The following is a 26,560-nucleotide window of genomic DNA, read 5'->3' on the forward strand; positions in this document are numbered from 1 at the left end:
TCATCCATTTGTCTCCTATTTTGCTACTAATCCTTGCATTTCTCAAAAGTTTATTGGCACTTTATTTATATATTTCAATATTTGTTCAATATCTCAATAATTTGAAAAATCAAGTATTATAAATGTTTGAGGAAATATAAAGATCACAAAATAACATTTTACTAAACTTTACATATTTCTGTATGTAGTTGACTGTGAAATATTATTCATAAATCTATTTTTAGCCTTTTTAACATTTTAAGAAAAATAATATTAACATTGATAGTGTAGTTCAGTGATCAATAATTTGGTTATTGGTGTTAGAAATAAATCTTAGGAATACAATATCAAGAATTATAAAAACTGAGAGGCCAGATATTATTGCCTGTTATACTTTAGATATTAAAAGGGAGATGGAAAGGGTGACTGAAGGGAGGTGAGGGTAAGGTGGGGAGAGGTTTAAAAAATATTGCAGGGATACTGTTACATTGGTAATGAATGTTGTGTGTTAATTCTGTGAAATATATAATCATGCAAACATTGAAAAAATTAACTTTAATGAGAACATTTTCCTCAGAGTCAAATTTCTTGTGACAGTTCAAAAATTACTCCAAATGAAATAAAAGAAAGAGCACAAGCAGATTCATGCATTTTAAGAAAAACATAATATTAGAAACACAGGTTTAATGCACAAGCTTTAGTGTCAAATAAATATAGAAAAATTCATAATACATGAAGCCTGACTATAGACAATCTGAAACAATTGATGAACAAAAGGGAAAATAAAACATGGTACTCTGCCTTCATCTCAGAAAAAGAGCCAATCATTTAAATGATTAGGTTTTGTGACCCCTTTATGATAACAGATTGAAGATGCATTTAGATCTACTTGGAGCAGAAATAAATTTGCTATAACAAGAAAATGAAAACTGTAGTTATGGCATGCCATCATTAAATATTTGCTTAAATATATAGTATACAAAATTGAAGAAATTCTGAAGCATTGTTGCTCTATATTCAGGAACATTCGTATAGATGAAATATATTGAGAATATATATATCATTTCTATGATGAAAAATCCTATAATTAATATAATCTACCAAAGAGAATAAAAGGGAAGTTTCTTCTGAAATTTTTATCTTGTAAGATGTTTTTCACTTAATTCAATTTCCCTTATTAAAAGTGACTGTAAGTTTTGATCAATTTTCATCTGATACAGAAGGAATGAAAACATTGCATGTATTTCATTTTACATGCATATTGGTCTGTAGAATTCCAGGGTAGGAACTACTTTGATGTAAGAATAATTATAGATGAGAAGAAGAAAGGACAAGGTTTAGGCACCACCTTGCATGTATCAGACACTAGATTGCTCTCTATGGTCCCTGATCATTGCCATGCATTCCTCTAGGCCTACCCCACTCCTCCCATCCTCCTACCTGCACTGCAGCACCACTTCTGGGGTAACCCAGATAGTTGCTGGTAATTGCAGGCCTTGGTACCACAGTGTCCTCTTGCCCTTGCATTGAACGACTGCCTGGGTCACTGAAATGTCCTGGAGGGGCTGCCTGCATTCTCAGCATCACCTGTAAAAGTCCCTTTCATTCTTGAAAAGAATCATTATTAAAACAGGTGAAAGATGAAATTCCTTTAAAAACAATGTTTTAAAAATTATGTACCTTGAAACAAAGTCAAAATTTACATTGCTGAAATACTTTAGTAGATAAATGGCAAATTTAATCAAATTCCAATATGTTTGAAGAGCAAAAACATAGAAATGAAAAAAAAATAAAAGTAGAAATATACATACAATTTATTTCATTCATTATTTAATAGTGAAGTCATAGAGCAAAGCATAAATTAAATTCATTTGATAAATTTGGTAATAATGGTAAGATTATGTTGCCAAGGGAGCAAAGGAGCATAACATATTCTGAGACATAACACAGAAGCGTTAAAAAGGATAAAGTCTCAAAGGAGGTTTGTGTTTCAGCAGGGAGTCTGTTGCAAATGGAGGAATTATTGTATAAAAAAGTGTGAGGGAATTTCCAGAATGATTGAAGCATATTAAGCATATCAAAGCAGTTCTCAATATGGGTAATGTTTCAAGATGAGACTAACGCTAGCAAAATGCATGGCCACAATAAGATTATTTCTTGTCATAAAATTAAATTTATACTTTGATTTATAAAAAGTAGAGAAGGCGATAAGAATTTCATTACAGAGTGAAAAATAAAATATTTGTGTCTCAAAGAAATTATCATTAATTGAAGGAGAATTGAAAGCTTGATTTGCAGCAATTTTGGAAAATGAACTTCATAGTTAAAATCTATTATAAATATATTAACGTATAATACTTTATACTATATGGCTTCTATTATAATAAATAAATGAACTGCAAAAATATATCACATATTAAATGAATTATAATGAATATTTCTAGTTAATAATTTTGAATATTTGATGCCAGCCAATGTTAATAAGAAAATATGCTATTATTTGAGATATTCATAATCTCATCCATTCAGCTGGCAAGAGCGCAAGAGCCTATTTGTTGAATGACAATCTAATTTCTCAATTTTCTCTCTTCTGTCATTTTATGTTTTAAATTATTACCTACCATGTAATTAGAACAAATTAATTTTCTAGGAATAAAATGGTCAACAAAAAGGACATCTGTTCACAAAAAAAATATTTCAGTAATGTATTGATAATTAAGCAAACATGCCAAGAATTCTGCCCTTTAGTGTTTTGACAAATAATAACTGTGGATTCCTGAGGCCCCCTATAGAGAGTTGCTGTATAATGGGAAATGCTGATGTATTCTAAGAAGTATATACTTTTTTATTTGTTTGTTTGGCTTTTGGGTCATACCTAGCAATACTCAGGAGTTACTCCTGGTTTCACACTCAAGAATTACTCCTGGGGGACTGTATGAGATGCTAAGAATAGAACATGGGTCGGCTATAGACAAGTCAAAGACTGTATCCACTATACTATCACAGTGACCCTTGTTTGTTTGTTTGTATGTGATTCTATGATATATACACACATACATGCACATACATATATGTATGTATGTGTTTGGAAAAAGAAGGGCAGAGCTTAAAGTTGTATGTTTCTGGGGCAATCTTTCTTTTGCATCTTTCAGACCAGTCACTTAATAATTACTGTTTCAGCAGATTAGGTCCAAACATGTAAAAATGACAAATAAAATAAAGATATAAACAAGAGAAGTGTATTGCTTATATATATTCATATGTATATGAATGAACCTATATATGTGTGTATTGTTTACATATATGTATATATAAGCAATACGCATACACACATATGTATATATATATATTGGATTATTCATTTCCTGTTTTGCTTCATTGCACTTTACAGATGTACAGGTCCTTTTACTTTTGAAAGATTGTGATAACCCTGTGAGGAGGCACATTTATGGGCACTAGTTTTCCAACAGCATGTTGGAAATAGATACTTCCTGTCTTGTAACATTGTTTTAGTGTTAAGTATGTACTTTGCTTTGTAGACATAAAATTATTGCACACTTAATAACATATAATAGTGTGACATGACTTTTATAGTCACCGGGATAGCTAAACCATAGCATAACTCACTTTACTGGGATATTTACTTTATTGCTGTGATACGAGTCAGAATCTACAATATATCTAAGGGATATATCTGTAATTATTTTCAAAAATACTAAATTGAAAATAAAGGAGTCACTTACTATAAAAAATTGGATATAATCATTATTATACATTCAAAGAATCCACAAGAAAAGAAGGTAACATAATGAGGAAATACACAGGATTTACTTTCAGCATTCACACATACGTTAATACATTTAATCTAAAACATGCTAAGCTTTATATTAAGCTCAATATTGAGAGACAAGTTAAAATAAGACGTTTTGAATAAATTGAAAGAAAAACACTATTATTTCATGATTCATATCTACTGGAACTTAAAAAGAATATTAAATTGTGATTTTTGTATTTAGATTCTTAAAACACTTAGGTAATGCATGTTTTATGTATAAATAAAATTATTTTACCAGTTTGCTTGATCAAGGACATTGAGACAGATATTTGGTGGAAATAAAAAACTGTCTTTATTTACACTTGCTCACTAGGCTGAGACCTCTGGTAGGCAATTGCCTGAAGCTATTGGCTGAAGATAAACAGTTCCAAGAGCACTTTTATAGAATACCTGCAAAGCAATTGACTTTTCATCTAGTTTGAGCAAGCAGTACAGTCACTGGAGTTACAATTGGCACCAAGTAAAGCAATATCCTTGGGGCTCATTCAAATACAACAATGATATCATAAGATAAGGAGTGACATTCATGGTTACATCAAGGGAAGTGGAGCAAGGTCATTCACAGCTAGAACAAAAGGAGTTTCAGGGAATCAGTGGGGTCTTGCTGTTAACAACATGTATAAATTCTGAATATAAAAAACTTTAAACAATATTTTAAAGTTATATAAATTTCCCATTTAAATTTAAATTATTAAATTAAATTAAATTCAAATTTCCCATTTAAATTCCTTCATGCACACACTCACACAAAACACAAAATTTGCCAAGGGTTAAAACTATGAGATTTCCTCAGATTCAATATATTCCTCAGATTCAAGAGCTAATTGCTTTTGATAGAAAGAACAACAAAGCAACCAAAAGCAATCTTCACTCAAACTAGGCAGACTTCTTATATGATGTATTTAAGAAACAGTTTCACTGAGTAAACACTCTGGATCATCCCAAAACATCCCCTTCCCAGCTCTCCATTCTCTCTTTACTTTCTCATTATCTAGACTAGTTACCCTCTAGTTCAAAACTCATGGTAGATAGGACTGGAGAAATAGCGCAGCAGGTAGGGCATTTGCCTTGCACGCGGTCGACCCAGGTTCAATTCCCAGAATCCTATATGGTTCCCTGAGCACCACTAGGGGTAATTCCTGAGTGCAGAATTAGAAGTATCCCCTGTGCATTACCGAGTGTGACCCAAAAAGAAAAAAAAAGGAGCAAATCAAACTCATGGCAGAATTCTGACAGAATAAGGGTAAGAATGGACACATTTGCAAAATCTTGCCCACATGAGATGTAGTCAGTGAAATAGATAATGAAAATGCCTAAGAGGTGAAATATACAATTTTAGGGGTGAATTTAGTGTCATATGCACTGATACTGATATTAATGATACACATCTGTATTCATATGTGATGCTTTATGCAACAATACTTCAATTAAATATAAAATGACAGATGATGGACCAGCCAGGAATGTTGCTTAGCAGTAGAGCACTAGCTTTGCATGTGTGAGGCCCTGAGTTCAATTCTTCACAAATCACAAATCATCCTGTTATTCGTCGATTGCCTCGGGCAGGCCCCAGTAACGTCTCCTTCATCCTAGCCCTGAGATTATATTCAAGGCTCTTTAGGAGACTGAGACCCATCATTGTTACTGGTATTTGGCATATTGGGTACGCCACGGGGAGTTTGCCGGACTCTGCCGTGTGGGCAGGCTACATTCGGTAGCCTGCCAGTTTGTCCAAAGTAGGAATGAGATAATAAGATGTCATAATAAGATGGGAGCTGGTTTTTATAGTCTCTGAGTCTTGGCCGCTGATGGGATTACACGGTGCCAAGGGGCCAGTTGGTGAGTTTGACCCCCGCCTACTGGAATTTGTAGGATCTGGGTGTGGGATGCTTGGCCCCTATCAAGTAGGCTTGGAGATCTTGGCCCCGGAACCCACGTGGCTTGTCCCTCTGCCAGTACCTTCATGTGTGCGGAGAGTGGTCTTAGCATGGTGTTGGCTGGTCCTGGAGGTCTTCGGCTACTGGAGCCCTGGTCGGGGCCAGGAGGAAAGCTCAACCCGCTCCCCTCCAATGGGCCCCGGCGAGGACAGCCAGGCACGGGGGCAGGAGACTGCACTGTTCTCTTTAAAGGAGCTGGTTTTTATAGGACTATTTAGGCCCTCGAATTGGGGCCGAGCATCCCCCACCCAGATCCTCCAAATTCCAGTAGGCGGGTGGTCACACACACCAACTGGCCCCCTGGCGCCGTGTAATCCCATCAGTGGCCAAGACTCAGAGAATATAAAAACCAGTTCAATTCTTGGTACTGGAAAATGAGATTGTAATATATACATATATATATATATATATATATATATATAGAGAGAGAGAGAGAGAGAGAGAGAGACATACATACATACATACATACAGACAGACAGACAGAGAACAGCTGTAGGGCATTTGCCTTGTGTGCGGTCAGCCCAGCCAACCCAGGTTCGATTCCTTCACCCCTCTCGGAGAGCCAGGCAAGCTACCGAGAGTATCTCGCCCGCACAGCAAAGCCTGGAAAGCTACCCATGACATATTCATATGCAAAACACAGTAACAAGTCTCACAATGGAGATGTTACTGGGCCTGCTGGAGCAAATGGATGAATAATGGGAGAATAATGCTACAGTGCTACATTATATCTATCTCTACATTATGTCTGTCTATCTACCTACCTATCTATCTATCTATCTTTCTATATATTCATGTATTATTTCAATGTTATTTGTATATGTAGAAATATATACAGAATAAATAAATCATAGAATTTTGCATAAAATGTACAATACTTGAAATATACTTAAACAAATGTAGCACTTATTACTTCCTTATTTAATAAACTAAAAATCATATTATGACAATTTCAAGTCTGATAAGTTAGAGACATGGATGATTAAAGTGTATTCAAGAACTAGTTACGAATAGCTTTATGTCTACTAAAAAGGAAAAACAATTTTTGTAAGTAATACTTGTCCCACATAGGAAACAATTGACATAGATTACTTCAATGATAATTTCTGACCAATTTATTTTTGTGGGGTAGAGGTGGAGGTGGGATGACGCAATTCTTTGCAATTTTTCAAATTACTAAAATATTTTTATGTGACCATTATCATGGTCAAATTCAGTGACACAATAAGGAAAAATGAATACTAGTGATATTCATTGTGAACATGGATACAAAAATTCTTTGCTCCCAAAGGGTATGGGTCATCTTCAGCCTGACCCGTGGTTCGGTGCTGCTCGGGCCTGTGCTGCACTCCGTTAAGAAACGTGTGGAACGCCCTGGGGAGCTCAGGTGTCTCCAGAGTTTTACCATTTGGCAGTTGGGGAGACTTCAGGATTACACCGTGAAGCCATTGTGATAATATGGTACCTGATATATAACAAGGGTGGGGCATGTTAATGTGCACCCTGACTGCTATACATATCTTGTCTTCAACATAGATACATATTTCTAAATTAAATAGTATGAAAACAAATATATACAAACATAAAGTAGCTAACTGGGAATATGTAGATTTTATGTCAGACATGCAATGCTAAACTTGGAAAATCTCTGTAATACATTTTATTAAAAGAATAAAAAATGAAAACTGAGCTAAAATTTCTCAGTAGAAATTGAAAAAATGACTTAAAATGTAATATCAGAACATGATAATAGCTCACAAAGTTAGAAAACAAAAAGCATTTCTAATGCTGCTAAAGAAATGTCTCGTAAATAAAAATCTATTACTACCAATATATTTCATAATTAAGGCTCGAAAGTTTTCCTCCTAAGATTGGAAACAAAACATGGCTTGTACTTTACTTTTCAAAATCATCACTTTTATTAATCTTTTTCTTGTTAGTAAAAATTTGGAACCTATGCATTTTTCATGTTTAAAGTTTTTTTATTTATCATCTTTTTCCTGTTATTTCATAATTTTGACACGAAAATTTCTGTGGCCTCTCAAAATCTGCTTCAAAATTTTAAGCTTGATTTTGCCAAGGAATAACTGGAAAGAAAAAGTCATGTTATTGCCCAATGTAATTACCCTTCCTTTATGTAGCATCAAAATATTTAGAGCTCCAGTTGCAGAACATTATTCATATAAGAAGCGAGTGTTGGATTCATGATATTTCATTTTCAGAAGTGTCAGCTTCCTAAGAAAGCACCCCTTTAGAAAACAGCATTATAGAACTGTGGGTGAGTGATACTGTTCTGCATGTTCTAACAACTGGGCATAATGGGAGGTCAACATGAGTATAGCTTATATATTCCCTTTACTGATAGATTGTATTCATAATTATTTCTAATACACTCATTTTATGTGCTTTCTAATATTTTTAAAATAAAACATTTTCCTAATTTGTCATGATATTTGCATTCCTACTTAAAAATATATTGTGATCTTCACCACTGAGCAGCATAATTGCCTCAAAACCCTTTATAAGTATGAACCGTCTAATAGATATACTTCACTTTTTTTTTATTTTTTGCTTACCTTATAGAACTAGAAGGCAGGGACTCAATCTGTGGAATACCTGTTTTGGGCAAATGCCTTCTAACATTTTCTCAGAGAATAGTAAAGGATCGCAGATCTAAAATGGAACCAAGAGTTGTATACAATGAAGAACCTCACTCATTGCTTTAGGAACTGTAGCACTGTAGCAATGTCCTCCCCGTTGTTCAACAATTTGCTCGAGCGGGCACCAGTAACATCTCCATTGTGAGACTTGTTACTGTTTTTTGGCACATTGAATACGCCACAGGGAGCTTGCCAGGCTCTGCCATGCGGGCGGGATACTCTTGGTTGCTTGCTGGCCTCTCCGAGAGGGATGGAGGAATCGAACCCAGGTAGGCTGCATGCAAGGAAAACATCCTACCCACTGTGCTATCACTCCAGCCCTATTCTCAAATTATCTGTGGAAAGTAAAACTCTACTTGATTAGGGGGTATAGTGCCGCCAGCAGGTCAATCTGTACCTGTGAGGCGAGTGCATCAGCGGCCTGATGGCGCCTTCAGACTTCCAGATACCCCAAAATTGCTGCTGTGCCTTTGGCCAAATCCCAAAAATTAAGGGCAAAGTTTACCAAGAAAGTAAACGGCCAAAAGTTAGGTATGGGGGAGACATACCCACAAACCACCTCCGGCTCAGCTATATAATTGGAGGCAGGGCCTCTCTGGTTCCTGATTGAACTGCTTAACGACCATGATCCCAGAGACTCAGAAACAAATCTGGAAACCCAGCGGCTTTTGGCAGAAATGCGTCTGGTCCGTGCAGTAGGTTACTCAGGTGGGAATAGGTAGGGCTAACCCAGGTGGGAATAGGTTTTGTGCCTTGACCTGTTCCCCCTGGAGGCCTGGTGGCGCCATCCTCCAGGGGCCACTGGACAATCAGGTTTGGGCCCGCAGTGACAAGACATTTTGGGCCTCACAGGATGGGGGTGGAGCTGGTCCTGTCCTCCCCACCCCAACGAGACCCCAAGTGATTGCCCACGAACGGCCTCTCTGGCTTCTGATCAAGCTGCTTAACAGCCATGATCCCAGAGACTCAAACAAATCTCAAAATCCAGTGGCTTTTGGCAAAAATACATCCGGAACCCACATTAGGTTACTGTTGCTGGGCCACCCCAGGGGGGGAAAGGATGTTGTCCCTCAGCCTTCTTCCCCCAGGCGGCTCGGTGGCCACCATCCTCCAGAGGCGTCACAGACATTTTGGGCCTCACAGACATTTTGGGCCTCACAGGATGGGGGTGGAGCCGGTCCTGTCCTCCCCACCCCAACGAGACCCCAAGTCATCGCCCACAAACGGCTTTTCTGGTTCCTGATCAAGCTGCTTAATGGCCATGATCCCAGAGACTCAGGAGCAAATCTCAGAACCCAGCAGGTTTTTGCAGAAATCCCTCCAGATTTAAGTGTTAAAATATTGGAATTTCAAAATCGCGCGGCTACTACTACAGCCACACAACATCATATGTTATTCATAACCAGCAATATAGAGCAAATTGTCTACTGTTGCCATTTTAGCAGATCTGAGTGTTGGGGTAAAATCTCAAATAATAATGGTGGGTCTGGTGTCAAAATATTGAATGTGATCAAAGTTGAAAGAGAGGAATGTGGAAGTCATCTGCCCCACAGGTAGGGGGAGGTGTGGGATGGGGGTATACTGGGTTGTTGGAGGTGAAGAATGGGCACTGGTGAAGGTATGGGTGTTTCATTGTATGACCGAGACTTAAACCCAAAAGCTTTGTAAGTGCTCTCACGGTGATTCAATAAATAAAATTATAAAAAATGAAAAAAAATGTAAGGTGGAGTTCATGCACAATTCAATCAGCTAATCAGTGGCTGAATAAATAGCAGTACTCCTACATTAAAAAAACCTTTACTTGATTAGCATAGAAAAATTTTACTACTTATAAAATAACTCCCTTTTAGAATAGAAAAAATTTTACTACCTATAAAGTCACTCCCTTTTAGAATATTAAGCAACAGAATGGGAGTCGAACACCCAAGAATAGTTGAGATAAGTACCCGGAGTCTTCTCCATGGCTTGGAAGCCGGCAGCACATGCTGGGGGAAAAGGCAGCTCAGATAAAGAAGGGAACACCAAGTAAAGGATGTTTGGAGGACTTGCTCGGGATGCAAAATGCGTGCTGAAAGTAAGCCATAGACCGAACACTATGGCCACTCAATACCTCTATTGCAAACTACAAGACCCTGAAGAAAAGAGTGAGCAAAAGGGAATGCCCTGCCACAGAGATGGGATGGGGTTGGGGGGTGAGAGGGCTCCTAGGATCATTGGTGGTGAGGAATGGGCACTGGTGGAGAGATGGATACTCAATCAGTGTATAACTGAAACCCAAGCATGAAAGTTTGTAAGTCTACAACTGTACCTCATGGTGTTTCACTAATAAAAAATTAAATATAAAATAACAATTTTTTTAAAATACTGATTTAAAAAGTATTTAAAAAAGTCATTCCCTTTTAAGAAAATCTTAAAAATAGTATGCATTTTTTGAAACATTTCTGAAATGAGATAGTTACTAATGGCATTACATTACTGTTTTATGTTATTTTATTTTAAATTAATAAGCTTCATGCTTTAGGACCCTGAAACATAAAGACCAAGAGATTGATTTCTATAAATCCTGATTTACAGGAAAGCTTATGCCCTGACTAGTGAAGCCTTCAAGAATCTTTTCCCATGCTCAAAGCTAACAAATTGTTCAATTTGGACTAGGTGGGCTCTTACTTGCATTCCTTACCCATAAATACAACTTTCCTGAACAGACTCCAGTTGCTCACAATGGCTTGTCTATCCTGAATAGTTATTGGAATGTTACTCTTGAATAAACTCAATTTTCTGTAATTTGAGTTTACTTAGTTTATTAAGTGAAGGCAACCACAGGAACGAAGATTCATCGAGTGCATTTGTGATTTCAGTAATATTTCCCTAGTACACATTCACTTCTGTATTCACGTTGAAATCAAATCTCCTTTAGATTTCAGTATTTCGGTATTCACCTCTTAATGACTATTCCAAGCAATAGGTATGTGGATGCTGTTTTCCATTTAATTTTATTGTTAAATGCACTATATTATTTAATTCTCAGGAAGCTGTACAGATGAGGTGCTCTTATTCACCAGATAACAGATAGATAATTAACCATTCAAGGAATTCTCTAGGGTCATCTATTACATGAATAGTATCAAAGAAAATAAAATAAAATCATCTTATTAAAAGCCCATTACTGTTTTATACTACAATTAAAAATCAGCTTATTAGAAATCCATTAGTGTTCTGCACTACCATAAAAGATCTAGGTTGAAAGCAGAGAAATTTTTTTTTCATATTTACAAATTTATAATGAAGACTAATTTTAATAATTAGAATAAATGTAGAAAACATATTATCCATGATTTGGTTATTTTTTTATCTAATACAGTGAGCTACCTTTGTCAAAATTCACCAGTCTCTGCATTTATATTATGTATGTTTATTAAAAGTTATACTTTTAATAAAACTACTAACAAGATATATTACATTTGAGAATAGTAATATTTTTACCTAGTGTTTTAATATTTAAATCATTAAAATATGCAATGAATAGTTGTCATGTAAACATAAATTTCTGGTACATAAATTATGCATACAATTAAACAAGCTCATATATAAATATTAAATTAGGTAGTGATGCCTTTTAATTAAATTAATTCTTATAGAATTTGATATGATTTGATTTTTCTTTTATTATTTATATTCAATAATTTTACCAATTTTATTGCACAAAAATTAATGGTAAAATTTGCACTGAGTACTCTATGTAAAATATTGCTATATTTTTGTTAAATCACTGTCACTGTCCTCCCGTTGTTCATTGATTTGTTCGAGCGGGCCCAGTTATGTCTCCATTGTGACAATTGTGTTTGGCATATTGAATACATCACGGATAGCTTGCCAGGCTTTGCCATGTGGGCGAGATACTCTCGGTAGCTTGCCAGGCAGTTAGAGAGGGGTGGAGGAATTGAACTTGGGTCAGCCATGTTGACTGCTTGCAAGGCAAACGCCCTACCCACTGTGCTATCTCTCCGGCGCTTATGTTAAATAATGATTTACAAATGGCTGCCAAGAAGCTCAATATTTTTAGAAAAAGATTATACAGTGAAATGCGTATCTGTCTATTTACCCAAATAAACTTGAGAGTTAACTTACACATAAACAAAAATGTTCAGTTCAATTTGAAGAAATAATTTTTAAATTATTGATTGGCAGTAATCATGTCATACGTCTTTTCTTTCTATTTTTTGTTTGTTTGGTTTTTGTTTATTTATCTTGCTTGCTTGTATTTTGGGACTGCATCCAGAGGAGTTCAGAGAGTACCTTGGTTCTATGGTCAGGGATCATTGCTTTCAGGGCTCAGGAAATATGGGGAGCTGGGGATCAAGTCCCAGTCAGCAGCATGAAAAGCAAGTCCCATACCTTCGGTACTATGGCTTTCACTCCATTATTTTTGTTTATCTTTGAAAGGTTTATCTTTTGTTTATCTTTTTTCTATCAGAGAGTCTCATAATAAAAAGGTAAATAAGTTTGGTAACCTGCTACTTGCACATTTCAGTCTTTGTGTGTATAAATATGTATACATATGTGTATACATATGTATACATATATCACAAATCAAATCACAAATCATCCTGTTATTCGTCGATTGCCTCGAGCAGGCCCCAGTAATGTCTCCTTCATCCTAGCCCTGAGATTATATTCAAGGCTCTTTAGGAGAATGAGACCCATCATTGTTACTGGTATTTGGCATATTGGGAACGCCACGGGGACTTTGCCAGACTCTGCCGTGTGGGCAGGCTACATTCGGTAGCCTGCCAGTTTGTCCAAAGTAGGAATGAGATAATAAGATGTCATAATAAGATGTTGCATAATAAGCTCAACCCACTCCCCTCCAAGGGGCTCCGGCGAGGACAGCCAGGTGTGGGGGCAGGAGACTGCACTGTTCTCTTCCCAGGGGCTGGTTTTTATAGTCTCTGAGTCTTGGCAGTTGATGGGATTACACCGCGCCAGGGGGCAAGTTGGTGGGTGTGACCCTGCCTACTGGAATGTGGAGGATGCTCAGCCCCAATCCGAGTAGGCTTGGAGATCTCGGCCCCGGAACCCGCGTGGCTTTGTTCCTCTGCCAGTACCTTCATGTGTGCGGAGAGTGGTCTCAGCATGATGGTGGCTGGTCCTGGAGGTCTTTGGCTGCCGGAGCCCTGGTCGGAGCAGGGAGGAAAGCTCAACCCGCTCCCCTCCAACGGGCCCCGGCAAGGACAGCCTGGCGCGGGGGCAGGAGACTGCACTGTTCTCTTCCAGGGACTGGTTTTTATACTCTCTGAGTCTTGGCCGTTGATGGGATTACACAGCGCCAGGGGGCCAGGTGGTGGGTGTGACATATATATATATATATATATATATATATATATACAAACATATATATATATATATGATGGCAGCTGATCAGTGGCCAAGACTCAGAGGGACAAAGCCACGCGGGTTCTGGGGCCGAGATCTCCAAGCCTACTCGGATTGGAGTTGAGCATCCTCCACCCAGATCCTGCAAATTCCAGTAGGCGGGGGTCACACCCACCACGTGGCCCCCTAGCGCCGTGTAATCCCATCAGCGGCCAAGACTCAGAGACTATAAAATCCAGATCCCGGACGAGAACAGTGCAGTCTTCTGCCCCTGCGCCTGGGTGTTCCTTCCCGGAGCCCCTTGGAGGGGAGCGGGTTGAGCTTTCCTCCCCGCCCCGACCAGGGCTCCGGCAGCCGAAGACCTCCAGGACCAGCCACCACCATGCTGAGACCACTCTCCGCACACATGAAGGTACTGGCAGAGGGACAAAGCCACGTGGGTTCCGGGGCCGAGACCTCTAAGCCTACTCGAATTGGAGTCGAGCATCTTCCACCCAGATCCTTCAAATTCCAGTAGGCGGGGGTCACACCCACCACCTGGCCCCCTGGCGCCGTGTAATCCCATCAGCGGCCAAGACTCAGAGACTATAAAATCCAGATCCCGGAACCGCGCGGCGGCATTTGCGGGCGCGCGACATCTTATCAGGACATCTTTTTATGACATCTTATTATCTCATTCCTACTTTGGACAAACTTGCAGGCTATCGAATGTAGCCTGCCCACACGGCAGAGTCTGGCAAACTCCCCGTGGCGTACCCAATATGCCAAATACCAGTAACAATGATGGGTCTCATTCTCCTAAAGAGCCTTGAATATAATCTCAGGGCTAGGATGAAAGAGACGTTACTGGGGCCTGCTCAAGGCAATCGACGAATAACAGGATGATGAATGAATGAATGAATATATGTATGTGTGTATACATATATATACATTTATATATACAAATATATATGTATACATATATATATATATACAAACATATGCACACATATATCACTGTCACTGTTGTCCCTTTGTTCATTGATTTACTCATGCGGGCATCAGTAACATCTCCATTTGTTCCTGCCGTGAGTTCTGTTTTTGGTATATCAAATATGCCGTTGGTCACTTGTCAGGCTCTGCCATGTTGGGTGATACTCTTGGTAGCTTGCCAGGCTTACTGAGAGGGACAGAGGAATTAAGCCCGGATCAACCACATGCAAGGCAAACACCCTGCCCACTGTACTATCGCTTCAGCCATACATACACACACATATATATACACACACATAAATAAACATGTGTGTATATATGTGTGTGTATATATGTGTGTATATATATATATATATATGTATATATATATATGTGTGTGTCCTCCCAAGTTGGGGACATAGTAGCTAATCATGGTGACTTTTTCACTTTGAACATCTCATGCTGTCACCAAAAAGTTCTTCACTTTAGTTAAATAGCATTCAGCTATGCCTCAAAACCACATGCAAACCTAAAAATACCTAATGGGTCTGAATAAGTGGAACCTTAATCACAACAGTAAACTTCAAAATGTACCTGTCAAGAAGGCAGATCAGTGATAGGAGGGAACCCAGGGATTTTGATGGACACATGTTGGCACTGAGAGTTGTACTGGTGTTAGGACATTGTATACCCAAACTCTATTATGTACAGAATTGTAAACCATGGTGCTGATTTTTTAAAGGCACTTATTTTGAGGATTAAAAAATAGTAGAAATTTTAAGAAAGGTCAGCTAGTTTTAAAATATATTTCTAGTTTGTATTATATTCTTCTACCTATGGTTATATCTTTTCATTAATACAACTCTATCCTGATTACTGAATTTTCAGCTGGTCAATAAAATTAAGAGGAGTGAATATTTAAATTTTTTTCTGTGGTTTCAGAATCCCCTTTTGATTGTTCACATTTAGCTTACCATATGAAGCGTAGTATCAGCTTTCAAATATCTACAAAAATGTTGGTGACTCAGCAGACAAAATTGGGTATGATTTCTTTCTTTTTTTTAACCAGCATTATGTGAGGATTTATTGACTACTATGAAATCATAGCTGAAGCAAGATTATAATAAAAATTATTCATAGTAAACTTATGTAGTTTCGTTCATTTGGTGACTTTGTAGTTCAATTTGATGATATAGAAAATATTCTGAATTCTACTTTTACTTTTGTTAATTGAATCACCAGGAGATACAGTTACAAAATTTCATGATTGGGTTTTCAGTTATACAGTGTTCTAACTACCATCCTTCCACCATTGTACATTTCCCACCACCAATTTCTCCATTATCCCTCCTGCTACCCTGACACTCCCCCAGCCTACCTCTCTGTGGTAGGTACTTTTCTACTCTCTCTCTCTCTCCCTCTCTCTCTCTCTCTCTCTCTCTCTCTCTTTCTCTCTGGAGCACGCACGCACGCTCACTCACTCACTCTCACAATCTTCTTAAAATAGAGGCAGACCTTCAGACCAATGGAATAGAGTTGAATATGCTGAAATATATAATCATTTAATCTTTGACAAAAGAGCAAAAAATGTGAAGTGAAAATCTATTTACCCAATACCCATGCAAGATACATAAGATACTGCTAGAACTTTACAAGAAAAATACTTCCAACCCCATTAAAAAATGGGGAGACCATATGAACAGAAATTTTCTCAAAAAAAAGGCTGATGAAAATATGCTCTACATCCCTAATCATCAAAGAGATGAAAATAAAAACAACAATGAGATATTATCTTACACCACAGAGACTGGCACACACCAAAAATAATAACAACCAGTGTTGACACAAATAAGGGGAGAAAGGGACTCTCATTCATTGTTGGTGGGACTGCCAACTGGTTCAGCCTTTTTGGAAAACAGTATGGGCATTCCTCAAAAAACTAGAAATTGAGTTTTCATATTACCCAGTCTCTTTTAAAATAGTTTTTAGTTTTTTTTTAAAAAAAATATAAAACCTGAACATATCTTGCTAGGTATTTACAAATATTTCCATTTGATTTAAGGATATGAGAAACGATTCCATTTTTAATTCCAATGTCTTACTTATCTCTAATAGGTAGAAACAAAGTGGAAAATTTATGCTGATTTTGTATACTGACTTAATAAATCCATTTATTCTGGAAACTGTTCTAATTATTCATAATAGCCATATAGTAAATAATTTTATCTATATAAATATAATGTTTTCTTCTGCATTGATTTTTGTATGATTTTAATTCATTTCATTCAGTTCATTGATTAGCATATTAGCTACTATGTTGAATGTAATTGAATAAAGCATTTTTGGCTTTGTTCCTAATCTTAGAGATTAGCTGTACAGGTCTGAATTGTTAAGTATAAAGCTAGGAGTATGTTGTTGTAGAAAGCTCTGTCAATGGAGGAAATAGCTCCCATTTCATATTTACTGAGTCTCTTATGTGCTTTTTTCACATTAGTCCTATTAGTATGATGAATCACTATTGGTATGTAGATGTTAAACGTGCCTTGAATTATTGGAGTACCTTTGATGTTAGTCTTAAGTATTATCTTTATTATTCATTGCTTTATTCTGTTTGCTGATATTTTAGTTTAGGGCATTTTAATTTGTTGATAATATTATTTTTAATACTGCCGAAACTTGCCAGCATCCAGGGGTGACCAAAAAGGAAATTTAGATATACCTAACAGTTATAAGAAACTGGTGTCCTTTTAGAAAGATGCCTATACTTTTTCTTAAAAAAATTGTATCTTGAATTTGCCTTACGGCATTATAATACATTTCTATTTACTGTGATAGCAAAATGAATGGTGATTGGAAAGGATGTTGTTTATTTAATACTAGTATTAAAAAGAGGGCTTGCTTTATAACTTGCAGGCACACTTGGGATTTTTGCCCCAGTTTTAAAGAATGACAGCAAAAGCACCTTTATCTGACATTTAGGATGATTAAATTTTGAAAAATCACTTGGCATATTCAGCATGACTCCACAGGGTGCTCTAGCTTTATAAGGCAATGGATCATGTTAGCTTAACTTATATTTAAGATTTGCTGGCCTGATATTATTGTGTTAGGCATATTGCTGAAATGGAAACATAAAATTTTGCTGCCATGAGATCAAGTTTGTGCCTGCCCTACACTATAAATTAGTTCCATAAAGTTTTAAAATGTAATGTTTATCCTGGTTATACTAGTATTGTGAAACAGCAAACTGGGCTTAAATGTATAAAATTAAGCCTACTCTATGTGAAGACTGATTTTTTTCATTCACGTATCATTGAAATTCAGGAGGAAAGGTTGTAATGTGTATATAGAGCTAAAAGAAAGAAACCTATGGTCCTTGAGAGTTCATTTTTAAGGCAGCATATACTTTTGACCCATACTGCCCAATTTTTATGAGCCTACATATATATTGGTACCATTGAAGCATAACAAGAAATGTTACAAAGTACCCCTAAAATACTATATTTTAAAAATATATGGCATCTATGACACCCTGCTTTGAAAATATGCTTCAATGTATGTTCAGTCAGAAATATTAAACAAAACAATGAGTTTAACTCAATTTGGAAGTACACAATTTGTTATACCTGTTAAATCATTAGAAGAAAAGTTAAGTAGATGGTGACAAAAATTTTATTACTGGGAAATGACTTGAAAAATAAGGGTGAGGAAATATTTTGGCAAAAAAAGACAAAAAATAGACAGAACAACATACAACTCATTTAATTTACCTTTTCTTAATATTAAGTCATCAAATAGTGTATATTTTAAATAAAGCATAGAATATTTGAAAGAGTAAATTACTCTGCTAATTCTAAAATTATTTCATTATTAGTGCACTTAGAATATCACTGAGTACATAAAACTTATCAACATTTATAACTATTTAATGAATTTCTATTATTTTGACAACTTAGTTTAATTATATGAAAGATTTTTTGCATTTTTGTGTTTTCATTTGTACATTTTATTTTCATATCAAAATAAGACTATTAAGAATTTCAAGTTAGTAACTTATTTTTTCTCTTCAAATATCAGTCAATATTAAAGGGTAAATGGTATAAAGTAATTATAACTGATTCTAAGTTTTTATGAGTAGAAAATATTATTTATGTAAATAAAATTGTTTTAAATAATATTTACTGAATCATACTCATAAATTTGTAATGTAAGCTTGCATCACCTACAACCAATTTTAAGATTGAAAAGTAAATAAATGAAATTAATGTTAATTTTAATTGTTAACCATTTTCCTAGAATTAATTGATTTATGTAATAAAGAGGTAAGGGCTGGAGTGATAGCAGATAGTACAGTGATTTGGGGATTTGCCTTGCATAAGGCCGACCCTGGTTCCATTCCTTTGTCCCTCTCGGAGAGCCCAGCAAACTACCAAGAGTATCCCGCCCACACGGCAGACCCTGGCAAGCTCCCCATGGCATATTCGATATGCCAAAAGCAGTAACAACAAGTCTCAATATAGAGACATTACTGATGCCTGTTCGAACAAATCGATGAACAACGGGATGACAGTACTACTAAAGAGGTAAAGTCTCATATTTGCTTAAAGCATCTATCTGTTTGAAAAGAGAATTTAGTGTTACTTATATGTATAAATTCTTTGCATCTATAAAGATCAAGTCTCATGATGAATTTACAGCTATACTGATTAATTTGGATGTCACAGATCAAATAAACAATCTTAAAATATTTTTAAAATGCTATCCAATATAGTATACAAGTATGAATGTTGAAACATATAACGATGCTTTTTAAAATTTTGTGTTATCTAATTTTAAACTTTAAAGGCAAAATGAAAACATATATTAAAAGTGGTCAGTCAGCAAATTGAAAAAAAAATTCAATCTATTAAAGGAGCTATGAAAATATTGTCTATGCTTCTTCATAACATCATTTATGTGTTATTAATTAATAATGTTTAAAATTATGCAGTTATAATTTTAGCAGCATTTGTGTTGTATATATTTTGTATGGAAAGAAAACTTTCAACAACCTAAAATATAGTCTGAACTTATTATAAAGTTGTTTATTAACCTAAGAAATTTAGGCTTAAGGATTGATTTTCTGAATCTTTATACCATGATATTTTATGTTAGTCTCCTTGGTAACTCTACCTTGTCATCAAGCATTACTTCAACACATAGTTGCTGAGAATGTTGAAAGAGCAAATCTTCATTTCACCATCTATTAGCAATGTAGAAAATATTCAATGTTTATATTTTAAGAAAACATTGCTATTGTGTTCATTTTATAAGTTTCTGCAATATTTTTCTCTACTTGGTGTGTGCTTTATTCAGTGTTTACTCTTGTTAGTCCTACAGTATGAGTATGAGTAAGTTATTTGATAAGAAGGGGCTTGGGACATACCCAGGTATGTTGGGGGTTTACAGCTAGCTCTGTGTTCAGGTTTCATCTGTATTGGTGCTAGAGGACCGTATGTAATACTGGCTATCTAATTGGGGTCAGCCACATGCAAGGCAGGTGCTCTAACACTTGCACTATCTCTCTGGCCTCAAATAAGATAATTTTTATGTTAGAAAAAACACAGTGGCTTAATTGCCTTTAAAATATCATTCACAGCTGTGGACATAGTTTAGAGGTTAGGGGCACATGACCAGCCTGTAATTTGATTCTTGCCACCTCACAACCTTCCAAACACCCTAGAGTACAGATAGACCTACACACATTGCTGGTTTGGCGCTAATGCCTCCTGAACATTCCCAGCACCATTTGGGCTTAGCAATACATCGTCACTGGATGAGGAACTGAACCCTCTGAACTGATTTGCTGAGTATCAGGGACTATCCTATGAACTTCTTGAGGACTGCTTGTGTAAGGGAGAAAGGACGCCATGACAGGTGGCAGAAATGAGAAAAGTCAGGTAGGCCTTAGGTTCAGTTCCTGGAGTTGAAACAGTTTCAGTTTCCCAGAAATCACACAATGTGTAACTAGCCAACCTGAACCCAAGTGGAAAGTTCCCAGGCCCAGGAAGTGGCAATCAATCACAATGTGCCAGAAACCATAGAGAATGTACCCAGCAACCACAAGTCTATCAGAGCCCAACACATACTGTAGATGCTTGCCAAACACCCTTATTTGGTAACTTAGTAAAATTTTCCTGAAACAATAAGGCCTGTACTGCTTATGTAATCAAACACTATATAAACTGCTTGCACTTGAGTCATTATCAAGTCAAGAGACCACTCTGTGGTTGAGATAGTTGACCCCCCAGTGTACTAGAATGAAACTCCTACTGCTTTTGCATTATTGTGTTCCTGTCTCTGTCCGTCTCGCCACTTGGGAATCCATAGTCCCCAGATTTACACTTGGGAGTCCCTCACTCAAAAAAAAAGAAATAGCAAGCACATTATTTAGATTTTTCTAAAGAGGTGATGTCTATGTGTCTATGGAAATTGTTTGTGTGAGTTCACACATAGGGGCATATGTAACATATAAAAACGCAGCTGAATTCCAAGTCTCATAACAGAGTCTTTTACTAGCTCACGAAGTCATTATTAGTTAAGTAAAAAAAAACCTGTGGCTTTCTTCTTTATTTACTATATAATTAGCAGCGGGCTGGAGTGATCGCACAGTGGATATGGCATTTGCCTTGCACACGGCATACCTGGGTTCGATTCTTCCACCCCTCTTGGAGAGCCTGGCAAACTACCTACAGTATTCTGCCCGCACCGCAAAGCCTGACAAGCTACCCGTGTTGTATTCTATATGCCAAAAACAATAACAAGAAATCTCACAATGGAGACATTACTGGTGCCCACTGGAGCAAAAATTGATGAACAATGGAAGGACAGTGCTATAATTAGCAGCAGGCTTGTGGAATTAGATGTAAAATCAGAATTTCTGTCTAGTGAAAATTATGACTTTAATTTTAATGTGTTTTTTAAATTTTATTTTAATGCTACATGGGATATTAACCAATTTTATATGTACTAACTTATATATCATTTATCAGATATTGACTATGTGATAATATAAGTCTCCATTTCATAATTTATTTTTAAATCATCTTTATCATATTATTTTCTTAACTGATTAATATTTTGAGTAACTAATTTTGACATACCTTATTCTCTATTGTTTGAATGCCCTATTTTTGAATCTTGAGATTTTTGTACTCTACATATGGTGAGTCCACGAATTTGATCAGTAGGAATATAGATCCTTAAAATTATTTCTCTGATAATAACTTTCACAAGATTACACAAAGTCAGAATATGATGTCACTCTAGATTTTTTTCTGGATGTTTACTCAGCAATTATTACAAACGTTTAATAGAGATTGAAGTGAATTTCCTTTAACAATTTAGCACATTTTATCTCTTGAAAGGCCCTTCTTTTATGCTTTAGAATTCTACTTTTGAGATATGGTCAGGTAGACATGAATTGTGCTATATCTCTACAGCTTCAAGGCAGACATTTATACCAGCTATCAAAAGCTTAAAAGAGCTTATCTGTCTTTCTGGAAACAGTATTTTCAAAATATACACTTTCCTGTTACAAGTATGAGTGATGAAATAAAAAAGAATTGGCTGAATTTAGAGACAATATTCTCCTAGAAAACTGACTCCTGAACTGTGATAATACATAAATCCATCCAGGAAAATAAAAAAATATTGACATGCACACATCTTTATCAGGTCTGTTTCTTATTCCTGTAGTTCATTTGTGGATTAAACTTAGAGATTTCAGCCCTACTTTGCATATTTTCTGACAAAACATTTCTTAAATTATCTGGATTGTGTTTCACCTATGTTATTCTAAAACATATGTTTCTGTAGGATAAAGATAAGAATAGAATCTTTTAGAAAAGATATGTAATTGTCACTCAAATTCTCAAACGTATTATGCCATTTAAGAATTCAAATTTATATTTTAGATATCCACTAATTCATAGTCTTCAAAATTGTTGATTGTTTATTGGTGAAGCTCCCCAATTCCTTTTATCAGTGCCCTATAGAAAAAAAAGCATTAGCTACTTTCATGTATTTCTAAATGTTTATTAATAAAATATATTACATTTTTATCTTTCTTATGGATGCAATTTATTTTTGATTTTTCACTTATGAAGCTTATAAACAAAGTTTTTTAAGCTATGTTTAACTATTTAGTTGTGTAGCTTATAGTAAAAATGAATAAATGAAGTTTCTGCATTACATTAGGAGATATGATTTTAAAAACAGGGTCAGAGCAATTAAGTAGCAGATAGGGGACTTGCATTGCATGTAGTCAACTCCATTTAGATTTTGGCCTCCCGTATAGTCCCCAGAAACATCTAAGAATGATCCTCAAGATCAGAGCCAGGAGTAAGCCCTGAGTACACCACTTAAAACAAAAGTAAAATGAAAACATATATTGTTTACCTTTGGTTTGGTGGCTACATTTAGGGACCAGTCCCAAATTTATATTAGGGTTATACCCAGTAGTGCTCAGGGGACCAGACAGTATCAGGAATCAGATGAAGGCCTCCTACATGCAAAGCATGTACTCAATCCTGTGAATTACCTCTCTGGTCTTAAAGTATTTAAAGTCTTTCTCTAGGCTTAAATGCATTTATTTTGTTTTAGATGGAATAAAAAAGAGCATGCTGTAGGGTTTACAGAACTACTTAAATTGTAATGCTTTTGACACTTATGGAATCAATTTATAATGAAGTCAGATATCACTTGATCACTTGACTTCCCATTAATCATCAATTTGCTAGAGCGGGAGCCAGTAAAGTCTCCATTTGTCCCTGTCGCGTGCTAGTGTAGTCCAATGGTGTCTGTTCGTTCTAGGAACACGAAGAGCCTCAAACCGATCATTCAGGATCTTGAAGAAGAAGTCTGACCATCTGGTAGGTGGGCGGCCACGCCATCTTTTGACATTCCGTGGAATCCAGTTGGTAACAGATCTAGTCCAGCAGTCATCTCCAAATCTCATTATGTGTCCAGCCCATCTGATTTTCGACACCTTGGCAAATGAGATAGCGTCCCTGATTCGTCATGTTGACTTCTCGACCTAGGTACACATAACTGTTGCATTCGGAGTTAGTCGTTCCATTGAGAGTGAATGGAGCGTCAGGAACGAGGCTGTTTCTCATAAACATTGTCTTCGTGAGATTCAGCTGTAGTCTGACCTTTCCACACTCCTGGTCGAAGTCGGCCAGCATTTGTGCTGCTTAGCTAATATTTGGTATTACAATGGGTCTCATTCTCATAAAGTCAAATAAAATATATAAATTTCATTCTATTTCTATTTAGGTAATAATTGTTATGTTTATTGAAAACATTAAATATCTCTAGGTTTAAGTAAAAATTCCCGATAATCTACTCTAAAGAGGGCTGGAGCAATAGCACAGCAAGTAGGGCATTTGCCTTGCACATGACCGACCCGGATTCGATTCCTCCACCCCTCTGGAGAGCCCACAGAGAGTATCTCTCACACACAGCAAGGCCGGGCAAGCTCCCCATGGTGTGTTTGATATGCCAAAAACAGTAACAAGTAGTCTCATGATGGAGACATTACTGGTGCCCACTCGAGCACATATATAAACAACAGGATGACAGTGCTACAGTGCTACTCTAAGGAAAAATTTTTAAATTGTTATCCTTTTTTCTCCCTCCACTTTTTATCTAGGCACTATAAGGTAAAGGTAAAGGTAAAGGCCCTCCCGTTGATCGTCGATTTGCTCGAGCGGGCCCAGTAACATCTCCATTGGAGACTTTGTTGTTACTGTGTCTGGCATATCGAATACTCTTGGTAGCTTGCCGGGCTCTCCGAGAGGGGCGGAGGAATCGAACTCGGGTCGGCCATGTTGGCCGCTTGTAAGGCGAACGCCCTACCCGCTGTGCTATCAGTATTGCTAATAATAGTTTCATGCATACACTGTTTCAACACCACACAGGTGTTTGGCCCCTACACCAACATCTCAGGTTTCCCTATACCCATCCCATGCAACTGAGTTTTTAGTAAACTAAGTTCTATTGGCAAATTCTGAGGGTCTATTGCCATTGACCTCTCATTATTCTCTTACTATGATTCTTTGTATTAGACATATGAGAGACACCATTCTGTATTTGTCCCTCTCCCTTGGCTGACTTCATTTAGCGTACCCTCCATTTATATCAATATATGCAAGATTAAATCGTTTTTAGAGGTGCATAGTATTTCATTTGTGTGCACACACTTGCATGCATGCACACACGCATGTGTGTGTCTGTGTGTGTGTGTGTGTGTGTGTGTGTGTAAAACACTGCCGTTTCTTTGTTCTTTGATGCCTAGGGTTTTTTCCCAACTTAACTCTTGTGAATAGTATGTCAATCAACATATATAAATATCTTTTCCACAGTCTAAAATATTTTAACTTAAATATGGTCAATGACCAATTTTAAAAGCCTTTCAACTGAGTACTTGCAACTGAGTTTTTAGTAAACTAAATTTAGTAAACTAAGTACCAGAGAGAGAGAGAGAGAGAGAGAGAGAGAGAAAGAGAGAGAGAGAGAAAGAGAGAGAGAAAGAGAGAAAGAGAGAAAGAGAGAAAGAGAGAGAGAGAGAGAGAGAGAGAGAGAGAGAGAGAGAGAGAGAGAGAGAGAGAGAGAACGTTTCTGGGACACAGAGGAAAAGTAGCTTAAACTACTGCACTGCTGCTGTTAGAAAGGCGTCAGACCTTAGAGGTCTGGAGAGCTTCTCAATAGCATTAGTTTCACTGAAGAGTTTCTTTTCCATAGTGAGATGAGAAAACTGTAAGCTCTATAACATTTGTTTTCCCCTTCTGTACTGATGACTGCCTGTTTAAAAAATCCCACCTTATTTGTTTAAAATCCCATCTCATTTGTTTGTCATTTTTGAAGGGATTAGAGCAGCTACTTTTTGTCCTTTTGCTTTATATTAGTCTTCCATCCTATTTTCAGCGATTGTCACATCAGGTTCCTTCATGTCCACTTTCAAGCTTCTCAGTGTAAGGATAAGGGATTCTCAAAAGTGGACTAGCGTAGAAGATGTAAGTCTCTGCGATAGAATAGTCAATTCATTTTTACCTAAAGATATGCCCTAATCTTTTTTGGAGAGAAATCTGATGATAAACACATGTATATAGTTCAAATATGATAATTTTCCCTTTATACTCATACATCAATTTAAAGCAAGAAAGATGAAGATCAGCAGGGGAACTAGAGAGCAAAGTGACAGAAAATTCTCTATATAATGAAATCATGAGAAAATTTGCATGATAGAGATGAATAAGAAGTGTGCCTATAAGTAATTAATACAGTCCTAGAACAGCATGAAAATGAAAAAATATTTAAACAATATCTTATGTTCTTATATGATTTTTATGCAAAAATGAAGCTAAAACTGACCATTTTTATAGAGATAATGACTCCTATTATATTCAGCTTATTGTTTTCTTATGTAGATTTTGAATTAATATGGTTTTGTTATGTTAAAAAATTCAGTTGTTTCTAGTTTGAGGGAAAGCTATCTTTTCTTGCTTCTAAATGTACATATGAAGGATTTTAATTTGTGTTCGTAGAGGTAGTTTTGAAATAAAGCTTTCCTGTTTGAGACTGTTCTTTAATGATTTTGCTCTTTTGCATTTCATACTTAAATATATCGTAAAATTAAGCAATAATTTTTTCTGAATATTTTTGTTTGTCAATACTTTTAAATGATTAAAATGTGATAGAGATAAATGTGAAATGTATTTCTGAAACATAATTCTGTTTTAAAAGGAAATAACTATATAGAGCAAAATGAAATTTATTTTAAT

Source organism: Sorex fumeus, unplaced genomic scaffold (assembly GCF_029834395.1).
Source record: "Sorex fumeus unplaced genomic scaffold, SorFum_2.1 ptg000131l, whole genome shotgun sequence".
In the NCBI taxonomy this organism is placed as follows: Eukaryota; Metazoa; Chordata; class Mammalia; order Eulipotyphla; family Soricidae; genus Sorex; species Sorex fumeus.